Below are 17609 nucleotides of genomic sequence, written 5' to 3'. Positions count from 1 at the left end.
CCGGTGTTCACGGGAGACAGAGTCTTTTCTTTTTTATGGCAGGGCAGGTCCTCAGGGTCCTTGAAGCTGCTGGATGCAGGACACACCGGAGTTTTGCCTCTGCAGATTCGAGGTGGCGAAAGGCCAGTAGGACTCGGGCCAAGTTAGTGGGCGTCCTCATCTTGTTAGCTCCAGCATGGCTGTTCGGTCCTTCTTTTTCTTTTCTTCTTGTGGTTTCTTGCCTGAGGAAGCAAGGTTTGGGGGTGCCCCTAAATACTAAATTTGTGTGTGTTACAGGTAAGTAAAAAAGTTGGAACCAATGGGTCCCTTCCTTGGGGGGGTACACCCCGATTATGCCACCCTCCAGTGGCAGGGGGCATATGCCTCACTCTAGTTGGCTGGGTCCCCCCATCTGCAAGATGGCGGGGACTGAGAGTTGTGCTTCACCTCAGCTCTCCCAGCTGAGGGGTGGGGTTGGCAAAGGTGGGCACACCTCTCTTCCTCACATGTTTTTCCAGCCTAGGGTGGGGATCAGAACTGGTGGGGGCCTGGGGTAGTCACAAAGGCGGCAAGCCTTTGAAGCTTCCCCCTCATGGACCTGCCCATTCTGGGGGTGGAGGCTTTTCTCCTCGTCCCAGGATGTGCATTGTTTCAGGCCCACAAGAGCAGCAGTCTCTTGACCCAGGGGTCCAGAAACATGTATGGTGATGGCAGCTGAAAGCAGCTACTTAGCCTGGACACTAGTGGTAGGTCGATTTTCAGGGGGCATCTCTAAGATGCCCTCTGTGTGCATTTTTCATCAAATCCCACATTGGCATCAGTGTGGGTTTAATGTGCTGAGAAGTTTGATACCAAACTTCTCACTTTTCACTGCAGCCACTATGGTACTGTGGAGTTCGTGATGACAAACTCCCAGCACCATATACTCTTAATGGCAGCAGTGCACTCACAATGTCTAAGAATGGACTTAGACACTGTAGGGGTACAGGGATTATGTATATTTACCCTCACCACTGGTATAGTGCACCCAGCTAGAGAGAGGGCTGATCTATGCCAGGGCAGTGGGTTGTATGCATGGCACACAGGGTTGTGTGCCATGTCGACTCTTCACTTTGTTGTGCACTTAAATATGCAGCCTTTTAAAGGCAGTGTGTGAGTGTAAAGGTACAGGGCCTCTTAGGGTGGCACAATAAGTGCTGCAGCCTTGGAGGCCTTACCTGGTCACAGTGCCCTGGGCACCTGTGGTACCATTTACCAGGGAGTGACCTGTGGCCAGAGAGTGCCAATTGGGTTTGGTCTTCAATGCAGCTTTAGGGAAAGAACATTGGTCCTGATTACTTGATTTGCAGGAGCCCAGGTCACCCTCAGTCAAAGCACATTAGCAGTTCAAAAAGTGGTTGCAACCATGCAGAAAGAGGGCACTTTCTCACACCAGTCCCTTGCATCAGATGGGACCTGGCTTTATACCTCTGCCCTATCATTGGTAGAGGTCGAATGACATTCAGCCCAGCTGGCAGAAGCTCTTTTAGCCTACCAATTTATTTGTTTTTGCATGCTGGTATTTTGCAGGTTTTTGTGTGCATAGTTTAGGACTGTTGGACCTTTAGGTTACTGAATCTTTCAGAGCACAGGTGGGTTAAGTTTGAAAAAAACATAAGTCTTCTACCAAATAAATGCCTTCGGAGGAAGCCGTTAAATGTCCTGTGCTGGCAGCATTGCTTGCCCTTGGCTTCCTGTTTTTTGTCTTGAATTGAAAAGTGGAAATGAGGAAATATTAGAGGGGAAGATGTTTGACATCTCATGTATTTTAAAAAAAAGCAAGATCACAAAGTAAGGTTTGATTCAGTAAGGAATGGTGAGGACATAATGAGAACATGGTTTCTGCAGTTTTGTTCTGTGAAGACCGAAAGCTACCGACCGTTTTGTCTCTCACCGATGCATGTTCACCATGTCAGTTTATTTAGGGTTTGAGCTTGCCCAGATGCACGTCCCCTCCTTCTGGCACATTAAAGGGGATTGGCACACAAGCCTTGCTCATGATTGTCCACTTATCCCAGGAAGAGTACTAATGTGGGACTTCATTAGGCTCCGCCCAGGACACTGCTTTTGATATTCTTTTTTACATCTTTTCGATGAGTTCACAATCACATGCATGCACAGTAGGAGACCCGCTCCCTGCTTGTTGAGGTTGCATAGGTTCTGCATCTGGCACCATCTAGAGTGCGAGGCCTACTGTCTTTTGGTGCACATACTCTCAAGTAGCAACTAAAACACACATTTTCAGGATGTTAAGCTGTCTGCCTTGCATACACCCAATGTGGCACAGATAAGCCATAGTTAGTTGCCCCTCACCCTGCAGCACCATTTCCCACTATGGCATGCCATGCATTAATATCAACAGAACAAATTGGACAAAATTCTTAATGTACGTCCAAAGCGATCAAAATATGGCAAGGAGACTACTGGGGTACCCAGCAGCACGTTCCCCTTTGCCCTAACACTATTCCGTACATAGCGCTTATCAAATTAAGCATATCCTTTGCTTTCTCAAACAGAACATAGTAGAGATCCTCCGACACACTCATGCACAAACCATGGCACCAAAGTCTTATAGTTGGCAGTACGCTGCCTGAACAACAGCACTTCACCACCACCACCCATCACCACCACCTCCACCACCTCCACCACCACCACCATTATTCAGATGGCTTGCTTAAACGTACCACAACAAAACCCACACATTGACCGTAGTTATTTTATTGGCTAGCAGTGCTATCTAGAAACAAACTACTTTGGCTGATCAAAATTAACCGATCTTCCAGCGCAAATAAAAAACATGGAAAGTCCTTCATCACATCCATATCTGCACATAACATACAAGATCTCGAGCAGCAGCAAACTCATTTTACTGTAACATTAGGCACCTTTTGCCTTACCAAGCTAGATGCTTGGCAGAGGTATGCTAAACAAACACAACTAGCGAAGGAAAATACAAGAACTGTACTAAAAAGTTGCCCAGAATAAGAGCGCTTTGGTACCGTGCTAATGGTCCATGAACGTTAAGAAAAGATTAACTGTCTTCATTATTTTTAGTTGATTCCTAAAGTCTGCCTGGGGTTCCAGAGAAGGTCTGTAGTGAATAGAGCATCTAAGTCACAATGTCCCCTTCAAACTTCACGGGACATGTACCATGGGTATTATAGGACTGGAGGGTGGCAATTGGTACCACTCTGTTACCACCCTCTACCAACTAGGGACGGTCTAGAGCATGCCTCTACACCGTCATCGTTATTTATTTGACTCCTTTTCCTATCCTTCTTCCCTTTTCTCCTTTTCTCTACCTTTTTTTACTCCTTTTTTGATGCAGGTCCCTACTGAAGAGGAACCTGCTTGTTGAAGACATACTGACTGCAGATGGTGTATTTAGTAAGGGTATGGTGAATAGACTCTACTCTATGGATGTGTACCAACTCCCTTTTTACGAGTAGTTAGTAGTTGTTTTAGGTCCTGTAGAAATGCAACGATAATTTTTGATATTTAAGGGCATGAAACATTTCCTTGCACTTAAATACTTGACAAGACTATTAGCGTCGCCATATCCAAGTATTACTTGCTTTTAATCATGGCATGGAACCCACTAATTAAAGTTAGTTCCGCTGGCTTCCATAGTGGTTTTTAATCCACACACCCCATACACTCTACTCACTTGTTATATACACCACATGTCCCATGCACACCCACTTCATCTACGGCTAAGATCACGATCTATAAAAGATCTCTGGCAAAGAACCTCCGTACGTGGCCCGTTGGGCATTGCAGTGCCGGCCCAACAAGGAGCTGCCCTATGATGAAGCATGACACCTCTTGGTGTGTGTGAGGGCCCTTGCTCCTTATAGGAACCCCTCCCCTTTCTAATTTTCTCTCATTATTAGGAACAGCATCCCTTTTTATTTATAATTCATACGTTAAGGCGTGTATGCTGGACCTTTATTGCCCTGGGTCCCCTTTTGTGATGCTTTCTACGATAAGCCATCTTTTTAGGATTTAACACAGATCACAAGGTTGTCTATACCGGCAGGCAGAGGCAGGTGACTTAATTGTTTTCCACATACTTAGTCTTCTAGCACTTCAAGAAGTAAAAGTCTATCTCTTCAAAAGCTTCTTCTTAGATTGTCGCTTCATTCAATCAGCCATTTGCACATGTGTTCCTGGCTGTGGAATTAAACATTAATCATGATTGATTGATTGATTTGAAACTTATATAGCACATTCTGTCACCCTACGGGTATCCTGGCGCATCAGACTAATAAACAAGACCAGAGTGGAAATAGGTCATGGCAGAAAGAACAGGAAGAAGAGACAGGGACTTAGACCTTGGGAAAGAGCCAGGTTTGTAAGTCCCTGCGAAACTCTAGCAGGGAGTTGAACTGTCTTAGGCTCTGGGGGAGTTCATTCCACAGACGGGCACCAGCCACACTAAATGCCCTTCCTCCTAACCTAAACCGTTTAAACCTGGGGACTGCCAGTAGGCCGGCACTAGAGCGAAGCTGCCTTGTAGGTTGATACCATCAAAACCTTTCCTGCATAGGAACAGGACCTAGCTCGTGCACTGCTCTGAAAACCAGACAGAGGGATTTAAAGTGAACCCCTGCAACAACGATAGAAGACAGGTGGTTGATGTGCCAACTCCCCCTTACTGACTAAGTTTTGCCCTCTGTTTCCTTTTGTTGTATCTGTTTCTGTTAATGCTGTGCCGAGCATTGCTGTTATTTTGTGCCCTTTGGTCAGGGCCACTGGAATTATGCCACAAGAGAGGGCCAAATTATGTGTCAGGGTTGATTAAATTATGTGGCAAGAAAAGGCAAATTATGCAGGATTGTGTGGCACTCTTTGTAATAGTATTTCATAATTTTTAAGCTTGGTAACAATGTATGAGCATTGGTTGCACCTCATTAGTATCAGTTTAACACGGAAATATAGCAATAAGCGACAGAGAGGTGACCAGTCCGGCTTTGCGAAGGGTCATCCACTGCGCAGCACCACTTATTGCTGTATTTTTTGTAACTTTTGGACCCTTTGAGATAGTAACAAAATTCTTTTGCTAAAATGTGCAGATTATGTGATAGATGATGTGGCAAATCTATATACATGCTCAAATCGCCATGGGCACACAATCGCATAATTCCAGTGGCTCTGATTTTAGTTAATTTATCATGTGCTTTCTAGTATTGTGACCTGTGCTTTAGGTAATTTTGTCTCTTAGCCTGTTTTTATTGTTATTGTGAACAGCAGTGCCTCGCATGCAATCGCAAATACTATGCTAACCCTGAATGTGCCTGGACAACACCACTGCCTCCTGCTCAACGTCCGATCACTCTGCAAACACACCACTGAGATCTGGTACACCATCACTTCCATTATCCCTAATGTCATCTTCCTCGCTGAGAACGAGCTCAACCCGGCGTTTGTGCCCGACATCGCCACAGCCAACAGCTACAAGATAGCACACCGGGACTGCACTAACAAACATGGAGGTGGAATCGCCATCATCCACAAAGAGAACATCCATTGCAACACCACAGCAGACGACACCACCCCAATCATGGAACACCTCAACTTCCAACTCAAAACAGATGGCAAAACCACCATCGGAGACACCTCGCATACAGACCCTCAGGACTCCGCCCTGGCTTCTGTGACCTCATCCCTGAATTAATTACACCACAAGGCATCGAACCCGAACTCTACATCTTCCTTGGCAACGTCAACTTGACAACCCCTATGACACCAACACAACCAACCTCCTCAAAATCATGAACAACATCAGCCTCACATAACTAGTCACCAACTCCTCACACAATGCAGGACACATGTTTGACCCTATTTCCACAGCCAGTAACAGAGTAAAGTACACCTACGTCACCAAGCTCATTTGGAAGGACTGCTAAATTGTCCACTTCACCATCACAGTAGCCCCTAATAGCGCCACTAAGCCGCCCATCACCCCACACCGCAGCTGGAACAAAGTATCCAAAAGTCAATGGGCCAACGCTCTCAACACCTCCCATCCTAATAGCACTACCAACCTCGAACAGGCTTCCAAGATCTTTACCACCTGGATCACCAACTGTGCAGACAAAGTTACCCCCATCAAGCACCCAAGCTCAAAAAACCTGCAAAACAGGCCAGTTGGTATGCCTCGGAACTGAGAACCACGAAACGCAACTCCAAGCAAATAGAAAGGAAATGGCCCACAGATTGCGCCATCTTTAATACAGCAATCAACCACTATCCCCAATCCTGAAAGAAACAAGAACACGTTAGCCAACTGCATCAAAGCCAGCTCTACCCACAGCAAAGAACTCTTCATCATCATAAAGGAGTTCTTCATCCTCATAGCAACTAACCCTGGGCGAAGCACTACGTTCCGCTCGTGGAGTTTGCGAAGTTTTTGTAACTTCGCACTATGCGAGCGGCACGTAGCACAGTGCGAACATGCGTAGTGCAGCGTAGCGTAGTGCAGCGCTCATTTTTTGCTTGTTCGCGGTCCTGAACGTCATGTTCGCGACCGCGAGCAAGCAAAATGACATCCTGGCGAGATTCTCAATGCGAGGAGGTCAGGTTTCTCATTGTGAGTGGTTGCACATGCTCGCAACCGCTCTCAATGAGAAACTACCTGTTCGCGTTGAGAAAGCTGTCGCTCGAGTAATAATCTCCTTGAGCAGCAGAAAACTACAGCTCGCACTGTGCAAGATGCCGTTTTCAATGCTTGCACAGTGCCGGATGCTTGTCCGCACTGTGCAATCATTGAAAACGCATCTTGCACAGTGCGAACATGCTACTACGCAGCTCGCGTAGTGCTACGTGAAGTTCGCGTAGTGCGAAGTGAGCTTCGCGTAGCGCTACTTCGCGAAATAACATCATCACCCCTTCCCAAGATCTCTGCGACACTCTGGCAGACTTCTTCCATGACAAGATCTCCTCTATCTACAAACACTATGAACCCCAATCCACTGCTATCAACATCTTCAGCCTCCTCGTCCCCACATACGCAAACCTCAACCACCGGATCAAGAGCCCCATCTACCATGATAGCTCACCACACACAGCACCACAGCCGTCATGCATATTCATCCACTCAGGAGCACCCACAGAGCCCAGTCACCACCACATCTTCAACTTCAGAATCAAGACAATCGGCAACAAGCTCACCCCCATCTTCAACACATCCATCACCTCGGTTCCCAGAAGCATGAAAAAACACACAAATCATACCCCTCCTCAATAAACCACCCATCAACCCTAACGAGCTCAAGCCCATCTCTCTGCTCCCTTTCCCGCCAAGGTCCTCGAAAAGGCCATCAACCGTCAACTCATGAAATACCTGGGGAGCAACAATGTTCTGGACTCATCCCTAATCTTGATTCCACATGAACCACAGCACCGAAATTGCCCTGATCTCAGCCACTGACGACGTCAGAGTCCTATACTGGGTAGAAATGGCCACCCTGATCCTCCTAGACCTCTCGGCAGCCTTTAACACTGTGTCCCACCACACTCTGCTCAAGATGCTTCATCAGATCGGAATCTGAGAGGACCCTCAAATGGATCGTATCCTTCCTCACCAGAAGAACCCAGTGAATCCTCCTTTCACCATTCACCGAAGAACCGAAGAACATCATCTGTGGCTTCCCTAAAGGTTCATTCATCAGCCCGACTCTGTTCAACACCGAAAGAACCCTATGCAGACAACACCCGCTCATCCTCTCTCCATCTGAAGACCCATCTACCACGATATCAGGTAGCAAGAGGGCCCCTAAGAATAGTTATAGGAGAAAGCGAAAACCAGGGGAAACTAATTGATCAACAAACAACGAACATTGCGCTTCTCCACTATTTTTCAAATAGGTGAAACTCCATCAATAACGGTCATGAATCAGGCTGTTAAATAATTGATTTATTATTATTAGGTATGGATTCATATAAAATATTTCATTCATACATATCAAAATTAAATTGAGCTCCCTATACAGTAACTAAGTAAAACGATCACACAGTCATACTGACAGAAAAAGAAGAAAGAAATAAGGAAAAACCAAACTTTCCACAAATTAAAAACATTATTCAAGATCCCACATATATATATATATATTCACTGAAAAAACCATAGGTTATAGACCATATATAGTTAGGAATTAGCATTTAAAAAACCTTATTTTACTCACACAAAACCATTGAAATTCCATATATAGTTAGTTGCACTAACTATATATCGCGCACCCGCAATCCACTGCTGATCATGTCACATATTACATCATTCATGACATGGTCAGTGACATCACTGATGACATCACTGATGACATCTCAAATGACATCACTGATGACATCACTGATGACAACATCCAGTGACTGTATGTTTCTGTAAAGTTAAAATATGTCTTACATATTGAAGAATGAGTGGATGTATAAGTGTCTGGATGAAGGATTTAGTAGGTGCGTGACTGACTGTATGAGTGAGTGATTAAATGTGTCTCACTAAATGCATGGGTTAGTGACTAAACTGTCTTAATTTGTGCATCATTATGTCTGTTGTTCTGTAAACTGCTGCATGTGTTGATCATTAGCTATACGAGAGGCTATATGTGTTATTAATTGGTTGCCCAAGTATTTATATGGGAGATTGAGTTTGTGTGGGGGTGGCTGGAAGGTGTGTGACTCTATGCATAGATGTGTGAGCAGTTTATTCACTAGGTGTATGAGTTCAAGAGTGCATGTGGAAACAGCTACATAGGCAGTTGACTGTGTGCATGAGTGAATGGATATCTCAATGCTACATGTCATAGTAAGTACATATGTAAAACACAGTACATGTGAGAGTTGGCATATATAAATAACTGTGCATGAGAGCCACTGAATGAGTGAGTGGTTGTATCGATCATTGTGAACTTGTATCAGGGATTGTATAAGAGAGTAAATATGTGTTAGTATATGTTTCAATAAGTAAGGTGTGTTTAACTGTATAGTTGAAGAAATGGAGGTGAGATTGTTTCTTTGCATGACTGACTGGGTGTGTGAGTAACTCCATGGATGAGTGGCAGTGTGTGAGTGTCTGTATACACTGAGTGTATCTAAGGTTATATTAGAGTCTGAAGAGGTTTATCGTATTAGCACAAGAATGATGTCATTTGAGATGTCATCAGTGATGTCACTGACCATGTCATGAATGATGTAATATGTGACATGATCAGCAGTGGATTGCGGGTGCGCGATATATAGTTAGTGCAACTAACTATATATGGAATTTCAATGGTTTTGTGTGAGTAAAATAAGTTTTTTAAATGCTAATTCCTAACTATATATGGTCTATAACCTATGGTTTTTTCAGTGAATTTTCAAGGTTTTGTAAATGCTAATTCCTAACTATATATGGTCTATAACCTATGTTTTTTTCAGTGAATTTCAATGGTTTTTTAATAGCAAATATCATAAGCTGTCGAATGTCAAGTACGTGGTAAGTGAAAACATTTTCGCGTTTATGCACACTGATCTGCTTTGAATGGTGCCCCCCCCCCCCCCTCATTTCTATTAGGAGTACTCTCTCTTTGCAGATTGTGAAAGGTAGTTAACGCAGGCCTTTGCCCCCGTTGTAATCCGTCGTGCCTGCTTCTCTCTCCATTTGATTGATTGTTATCCAAGTATTTACTGTTTTAGAATTAGTTCTCTTTGGTTCATTCTCTATTTACAAACAAACACAGAGTCGCAATACTCTGTTTAGTCTTTGCAGATAACGAAAAATCGTGTAAAAAAAAAGAAAAGGAATCGAGCAAAATCAGTAGGCCACTAATGGGATCTCTTTTTGACCTCGCTAAAATAGAAACATTAGGAACAACCCCTCATGACAAATACAAAACTAGTGAGATGAACTGAACTCCACACAATGATGGCTGCAAAACAGCTCGGCTCCGCCACCCACCCCGCCCAAAATAACGATAAAGAACGGCTGCCATGATTGGTTGCGGAATGACCACGACGGAGCTACAAAATGGTGCTGCTCTCATGCTAACCCCAGCTTCAGTCTGAAACATCCAGAAACACTGTAGACTACCAATTCGATCAGTTCCGGTAGCACCCCAATGTAACCCGGTAGAGAAGAACTAGCCCTCCCCTCTTTGACTGATGGTTCTTGTTGCCTGTCCCTTCTGTTGTCATTTAACAGAACTATTTAGCCTGCTGAAAGGGGTTGTGTTCCGACCGCTGGTTGGTGGAGACATTTTGACTATATTCTGTACCTGCGTTGTCGCGTAATGCGTCATATGACGCGCCGCGTTAGCGCATCCGGAAGTCATCCGGGGCGCGCAGCGCGTAACGTAAGCATAACAAGTCATGTGACTTGTTAATAAAACTTTTCATTGGTTCATTTTACTTTTCTTATTGTAATGATGAAAGGCTTGGTCATATGACCTAAAAATTACGCTTTTCATTACTTCCGAACATTATTTTTTCTTAAATATATGTTATAATGTTCCAGGCTAATGTACTTTCCCGGAAATTTTACAACTGTCCTGCAAGTAAAATATATTCTTTTTTCGAGAAAAAGAGCGTTTCTTCGTCCCATGACGGAGCCGTTGAGCAAAAGAGGGTCGACCTGCTGTCTTAGTCGCCGATACGCCTGAATATGAGATTCTTATCGATCACTTTATGTTGCAGGAATAGAAAACACAACAGCCCTTGACCATTTATCTTTACTGCGTTCCTTCGTATTATACCATTTACCCTTCATGTAATTGGTCTGCTTTATTTCACTTGCCTTTTAATGATTCTAAAACAGTCACTATTATTAAAAACTTTACCAATGTATATACTACTACCATGTTTTCTTTTAAAAACCTTTATTGTGAAAATTTCATTATACAAATACTTGCCTATAACCACGTGGGCCTGCCACAGAGCAAACTGTAATCGTATATGATGAATAGACATTTACACTGTAGAGGAACGTAACGGGCGGGCCATTAGGTTGCAAGAACTAAGGTGTCTAACAGTTACGGAATCGGTGGACGTACATTTTATAATTAAAATACGACAGGGCCAGTTACAATAAAATTATCTAGATATACATTTGCGGGCAAGTACCATGGGTGACGTTAATTCGAACTTTCAACAGTACAGTAATCAATAACACATCAGAACTTAATATCAATAGGGATGTCGAAATATTCAATCAATTCTCGTCCCCGCCCGCCATGTGCTTCAAAACTGCATACGTATCTCGTGATTTCAAGGTTCTGCAACCAGTACACAACAAGGAGTTACGAGTCCCATTTATTCCGGCGCCATTTTGGGCGAGGACGGGCAGGTCCAGGATATAGTCAAAATGTCTCTACCAACCATCGACTATGATGATGTTCATATGCTGTATTTATTAGAGTAACACTCATCTGTCAACATGAAATTAATTTGCCACAATCTAAACATGTCATTTTAATCTTTCCAAAGTTCTTCTAAATATTTGGGACCGTTTCCCTTGCCTCTGAAGCTCTCAGTGCCACTTCTTTGATGAATGTACTAGCAGGTCAGGGGTTCTCCTCCAAATCTCTCTTTTATGCAGCACTATAATTAATTGGTGCCACCTCTCCATATGACGATGCATGTTATAGTTACCACAACTATATTTTTTTTCGGTTCCTCTGGAGAGTTCATCGTGGCAGATGAAGCGTGTAACGTACCGGGCATTTACCTTTTTTTGCATGTACAGGAAAGGAAAAAAAAATCGAGCGTCCGAGTTCTAAGGTGTCCCAGGGCCATTTTAGTGGACCAGGCCCAAATCCAAAGAACAGGCCGCCATTTTGAGAGTCCTCTTGCAGCCGCCTGTCGCTGTAGCATCAAGAGCAGCCAAAACTCAGCTGAATGGCAACTGAAACGGTAAAGGGGCGCCCCACTACAGCAGACGAGCCTCCACCTAGGAAGGCCCATTCACGCCGGCTCCCCCCCCCTTCGGGCACCCCACGCCGTTATTCGGAGCAGTATTGTAGGATGGCCACACCAGTGCGGCAACTTGCTAGACATCACCTCGGTGGTAACCGAATCTCAACGCCTTGTGGTGTCTTCTATTCAGAAAACATTGTTATGCTGCCTTCGACCTATTCTTCGCAAGTGCGCACACAACTCAACTGCATAGCTTGCTAGACACCACCTCGGTGCCATCCGGATCTTGGAATGTCAGCACCTTTTGGTGTCTTCTCTTCAGAAAATATTGTTGCGCTGCCTTTGGCCCCATTCGCACATCAGTCCGCTACTGACGCCATCTCACAGGCTAATGGGGCGCCCCACGCCGACTTTCAGCATTGTAGAATGACCACACCAGTACAGCAACTTGCTAGACATCACCTCGGTGCCATCCGGATCTCGGCGCCCCACTGCAGATGAAGTGCCTCTCAACTATGAAACCACCACGGTGACATCCGGATCTTGGCGCGTTGTGCTGCCTTCGGCCTATTCGCACATCGGTCCGCTACTGACGCCATCTCACAGGCTAATGGGGCGACCCACGCCGAGTTTCAGCATTGTAGGATGACCACACCAGTACAGCAACTTGCTAGACATCACCTCGGTGCCATCCGAATCTTGGCATCTCAACGCCTAGTGGTATCTTCCATACAAAAAATATTGTTACGCTGCCTTTGGCCCCATTCGCACATCAGTCCGCAACTTAGACATCACCTCGGTGCCATCCGGATCTTGGCATCTCAGCGCCTTGTGGTGTCTTCTACTCCGAAAATATTGTAGAAAATATTGTTGCGCTGCCTTTGGCCCCATTCGCACATCAGTCCGCTACTGACACCATCTCACAGGCCAACAGGGCGCCCCACGCCGACTTTTACCATTGTAGGATGGCCACACCAGTGCCACAACTTGCTAGACACCACCTCGGTGCCATCCGGATCTTGGCATCTCAGCGCCTTGTGGTGTCAGTCAGAAAATATTGTTGCGCTGCCTTTGGCCCCATTCGCACATCGGTCCGCTACTGACGCCATCTCACAGGCCAACGGGGCGCCCCACGCCGACTTTCAACATTGTAGGATGGCCACACCAGTGCGGCAACTTACTAGACACCACCTCGGTGCCATCCGGATCTTGGCGCGTTGTGCTGCCTTCGGCCTATTCGCACATCGGTCCGCTACTGACGCAAACTCACAGGCCAACGGGGCGCCCCACGCCGACTTTCAGCATTGTAGGATGGCCACACCAGTGCTGCAACTTGCTGGACACCACCTCGGTGCCATCCGGATCTTGACGCGTTGTATTGCCTTCGGCCTATTCGCACATCGGTCCGCTACTGACGCCGCCTGACGTGCCAACGTATTTTCTCCGCATTTTATACCCTATGCCGCATAACAGGTCATGTGACTTGTTTATAAAACTTTTCATTGGTTCATTTTACTTTTGGTTTCCTAATGATGGAAGGCTTGATCATATGACCTAAAAACAACACTTTTCATTGGATGAAAACTTTTTTTTTTCCCCAAACGATGAAAGCCCCACCTTGTTTCTGGATGTTTCAGACTAAACTGGCGTCAGCATGAGAGCACCACCATCTCGTAGCTCCGTCGTGGTCATTCCGCGAGCAATCATGGCAGCCGCTCCCCACCAGAAGCCTGCAGGAGTCGGGGCCCCCAAAACTTTTGATGAATTCTCAAGGCGGAGGGGACGCTTTCGAGAATGGGGTCCAAGACCTAGCAGACAAGCGTCCGATTTCCAAGGTGTCCCAGGGCCATTTCAGTGCACCAGGCCCAAAAAGGAAAGAGCCTGCCGCCATTTTGAGAGTCCTGTGACAGCCGCCTATCGCTGCACCGCAAGAGTGGGCGCAACTCAGCTGAATTGCGGCTTTTGACACAGTGGACCAAAAACGGACGGAATGGCAACTGAAACGGTAAAGGGGCACCCCACTACAACAGATGAGACTCCACCTGGAGAGGCCCGTTCACGCCGCCTCCCCCGGGGCGCCCCACGCCGTTATTCGGAGCAGCATTGTAGGATACCAAAACCAGTGCGGCAACTTACTGGACATCACCTTGGTGCCATCGTTCTGCTGCCTTGGAACTATTCGCACAACAGTTTGCTACTGATGACCCACCCCCCGCGACGCCCCACGCCGTTATTTGCTGGGTGGCAACTTACTAGACATCACTTTCGTGTCATCTAGATTTCGGCGCGTTCTGCTGCCTTGGAACTATTCGCACAACAGTTTGCTACTGATGACCCACCCCCCGCGACGCCCCACGCCGGAAATCTGGACGTTGTGCTGCGTTGGGACTATTCGCACAGCCGACCGCTACTTCGTTGTTTTTCCCTAAAAATGTTTATATGTTATTACTATTTTTGTTTTCTTGTATATATTTATAAATTATTAAAGTTTTATAATCTTACTACTTTGTCGGAGTGCTATATATTTTTTATGTGACACATAATTGTAAAAACTTTGATGTACAAAGAGTCATCCCTGCAATCTTCCGCTTCACGCTCGGTCCCCTCCCCAATCACAATACAGGATGGTTTTCAGATAATAGCAACGCTTCTGCTGTGACGGATCTCATCGAGTGTGGACCTTGATCTACTATAACTCCTTTGAAGAGGGGTGATTCTTTACAGCTGTGGCCATAAACTACATCTGCAGGGCTAGCTGATAGCCTAGGACCGGCCTGGACAATCGGACACAGAGGAAAAGGAGTGTCAGAGGGTGCGGTAGTGAATAGGGCGAAAGGGAGGTGTCGGGCGGGCACAGGGTGTGATTCTCAGGGAAGAGCAGCGCAGATGGGGGGAGGTTTATTACCCATGCATAACACAGACAGCGGGGGTGACCACTGCCTGGGTGAGATGCTTGCGAGGGTGGGGAGCCATGCTAAGGATCGACAGCGTGCACAGAGTGGGTCTGGTCAAGGCATCTAAAATGGCTGCCGTGCACGACAAAAGTGTGGCATTTGAAAAAAGACAAGATGGCGCAGACAATGTTTTTCAACACTTCCTGATTTCCTTCGAATCGAACGTTAACAGATGTTGGGGCATATTACCAAAGTTAAACGATATTTATCCCTAACGATGCATTGCAAAGATTTTTTTACCGTCAGAAATTATCGCAGATAAACCTTGCTATTATCAAGGTTTATCGCAAATACGATAAAAAACGACCGCAATGCATTAATATCGCTGAAAACTCCGCGATATTCATGCATTACCAAGCTAATGCTCTTAGCCATGTTATCCACCTCCCATTGGATAACATGGCTAAGAACTGCTCAGGGCAGCTGTTACTTTTTGGAGATATTCGCGCTTATCTCGAATATTTCCAAAAGTTGATAATAGGAGATAGCGATGTTAGCGACTGTTTCCAGTCGCTAACATCTTGGCATGCCCACTTTGCATGTCATTAGTGATAAACATCACTCACATGCAAAGTGGGGCCCAAGATGGTCGCTATCTCCTACTAGCCGTCGCTAACTGGTGTTAGCAACAGCTAGGTAATACAGATATAATTTTATCTCCGCGAAGCGGAGCGCTGTTACAGATATATATCTTGTTTTTGAACGTTAATTTCTCAAAATGCACTGAAGCACATATATTGAGACCTAGCAAAGGCACATCGGGCTACCAGTCCCTAATATTTTACCAAGTTTCGTGCAAATCCATTCAGCCGTTCGATTATTATTATTATTATTTTTTTTTGCCCCGCGGGGCCCTTTTAAAACCTCCACATCAAACTTAGGAGGTCAGCGAGGATCTACTATGCCCCCTTATGGTCATTTGCCCCTTCGCTTTGGCCTCCTCTTGTCTCTCGATCCTACCGAGAGACAAGATGGCGGCCGCTACGTACTGTTTGGAATGTTTACAGACACCGGAGAGCCAATCAGCTTCGCTTCGCAAAGCTCCGTAACGCGAAAAGTACGCGAAGCGGTGCGCTGTTACAGATATATATCTTTTTTTGAACGTTAATTTCTCAAAATCCACTGAAGCACATATATTGAGACCTAGCAAAGGCACATCGGGCTACCAGTCCCTACAATTTTGCCAAGTTTCGTGCAAATCCATTCAGCCGTTCGATTATTATTATTATTTTTTTTTTTTGCCCCGCGGGGCACTTTTAAAACCTCCACATCAAACCTACGGGGTCAGCGAGGATCTACTATTCCCCCTTATGGTCATTTGCCCCTTCGCTTTGGCCTCCTCTTGTCTCTCGATCCTACCGAGAGACAAGATGGCGGCCGCTACGGACTGTTTGGAATGTTGACAGACGCCGGAGAACCAATCAGCTTCGCTTCACAAAGCTCCGTTGCGCGAAAAGTACGCGTCCTGGAGCGCTGCCCGGTCCGCTGTTACAGATATATATCTTTTTTTAAACGTTAATTTCTCAAAATCCACTGTAGCACATATATTGAGACCTACAAAAGGCACATCGGGCTACCAGTCCCTACAATTTTGCCAAGTTTCATGCAAATCCATTCAGCCGTTCGGGCTAAAAGTGAGGCCAACCGCCCTATGGAAAACTCAATGTTAAAAACACGTTTTGGGACCCCCCTTTTTTCTCAGCCCCCCCTTGACGAACACCCCCCAAATTTTCAAGGGCTGCTCAGAAACAAAATGTTCCATTTTCCTGAAAATTTCAGCCAATTCCGTCCACAAACGCCAAAGTTATTAGACATAGAATTTTCAAAAATCCCATAGAGAAAAAATCCTAACTATATATACCTACTGGCGACCGCCAGTAGGTAATATACTATATTACTCAGTTATATGGCCTATTGTCAATAAACATCAGTGTGAATAGGCATATTCTTTCCTTAGATCAATTAATCAATGTAACCAAGTACTCCATCTATTCATGTCAGTAATAATTCATAATTACAAAAATGTAGTCAGAGACTGACAGTTGCGTCAATGCACGTTTCGGTAAAAATTCCGTTGGTTGTGACACCTACATTAGGGCGCTGAATGTAGAATTTCCAAGGTGACTGAGGCCATTCAATTTGAACATTTGGGAAACATAAGGAAACTCATATCCAATATAAGTGTAGTATGAAACATGATAAAATAAACGTTAGACAATTTTCAGGATAAACAGTACCAAAGTGAGAAGATAAGGTGTGTTCCGAGAATGACCGGGAAATCCTAGTGATAGGAAAACCACTGAATGAGGGAACAGAGTTAACATCGGTGACTTTAATAGAAAAGATCAGACGATTTTAATAGCAGAATTTAGATTAAAATATATTAAAAAAGTAGAAACCAATGTACCATAGATGTCTTACAGAAGAAAGGACAGTAGAGTCCATTTGTTGAGGAAGAGTCCCAAAGCCAAATGATTAATGTTCAAAAACAAAACCCATATTCTGTTCACAAAAAATAAATGTATATAAATATATATATATATATATATTCAAGCAACCATCTCCCTCGAGAGACAAATGAGTCGCACAGAAACTTGCCTTTAACAATATATTTCGTGCAGGGCAACAGAACAAGGCATCTTCTCCAACATGTTTCGTTCCATCTAGAAACTTTCTCAAGGTTGTGCCTGCCACCAAATCGGTCCGTTAGCTTGTCACAGGTAAGATTTTCAGAGTTTTAATGTCTCTAGT

The sequence above is a fragment of the Lissotriton helveticus genome, chromosome 12, assembly GCF_964261635.1.
Source record: "Lissotriton helveticus chromosome 12, aLisHel1.1, whole genome shotgun sequence".
NCBI classification, from domain to species: domain Eukaryota; kingdom Metazoa; phylum Chordata; class Amphibia; order Caudata; family Salamandridae; genus Lissotriton; species Lissotriton helveticus.
The sequence above is the reverse complement of the archived record's forward strand: the minus strand, read 5'-3'. Positions refer to the sequence as shown.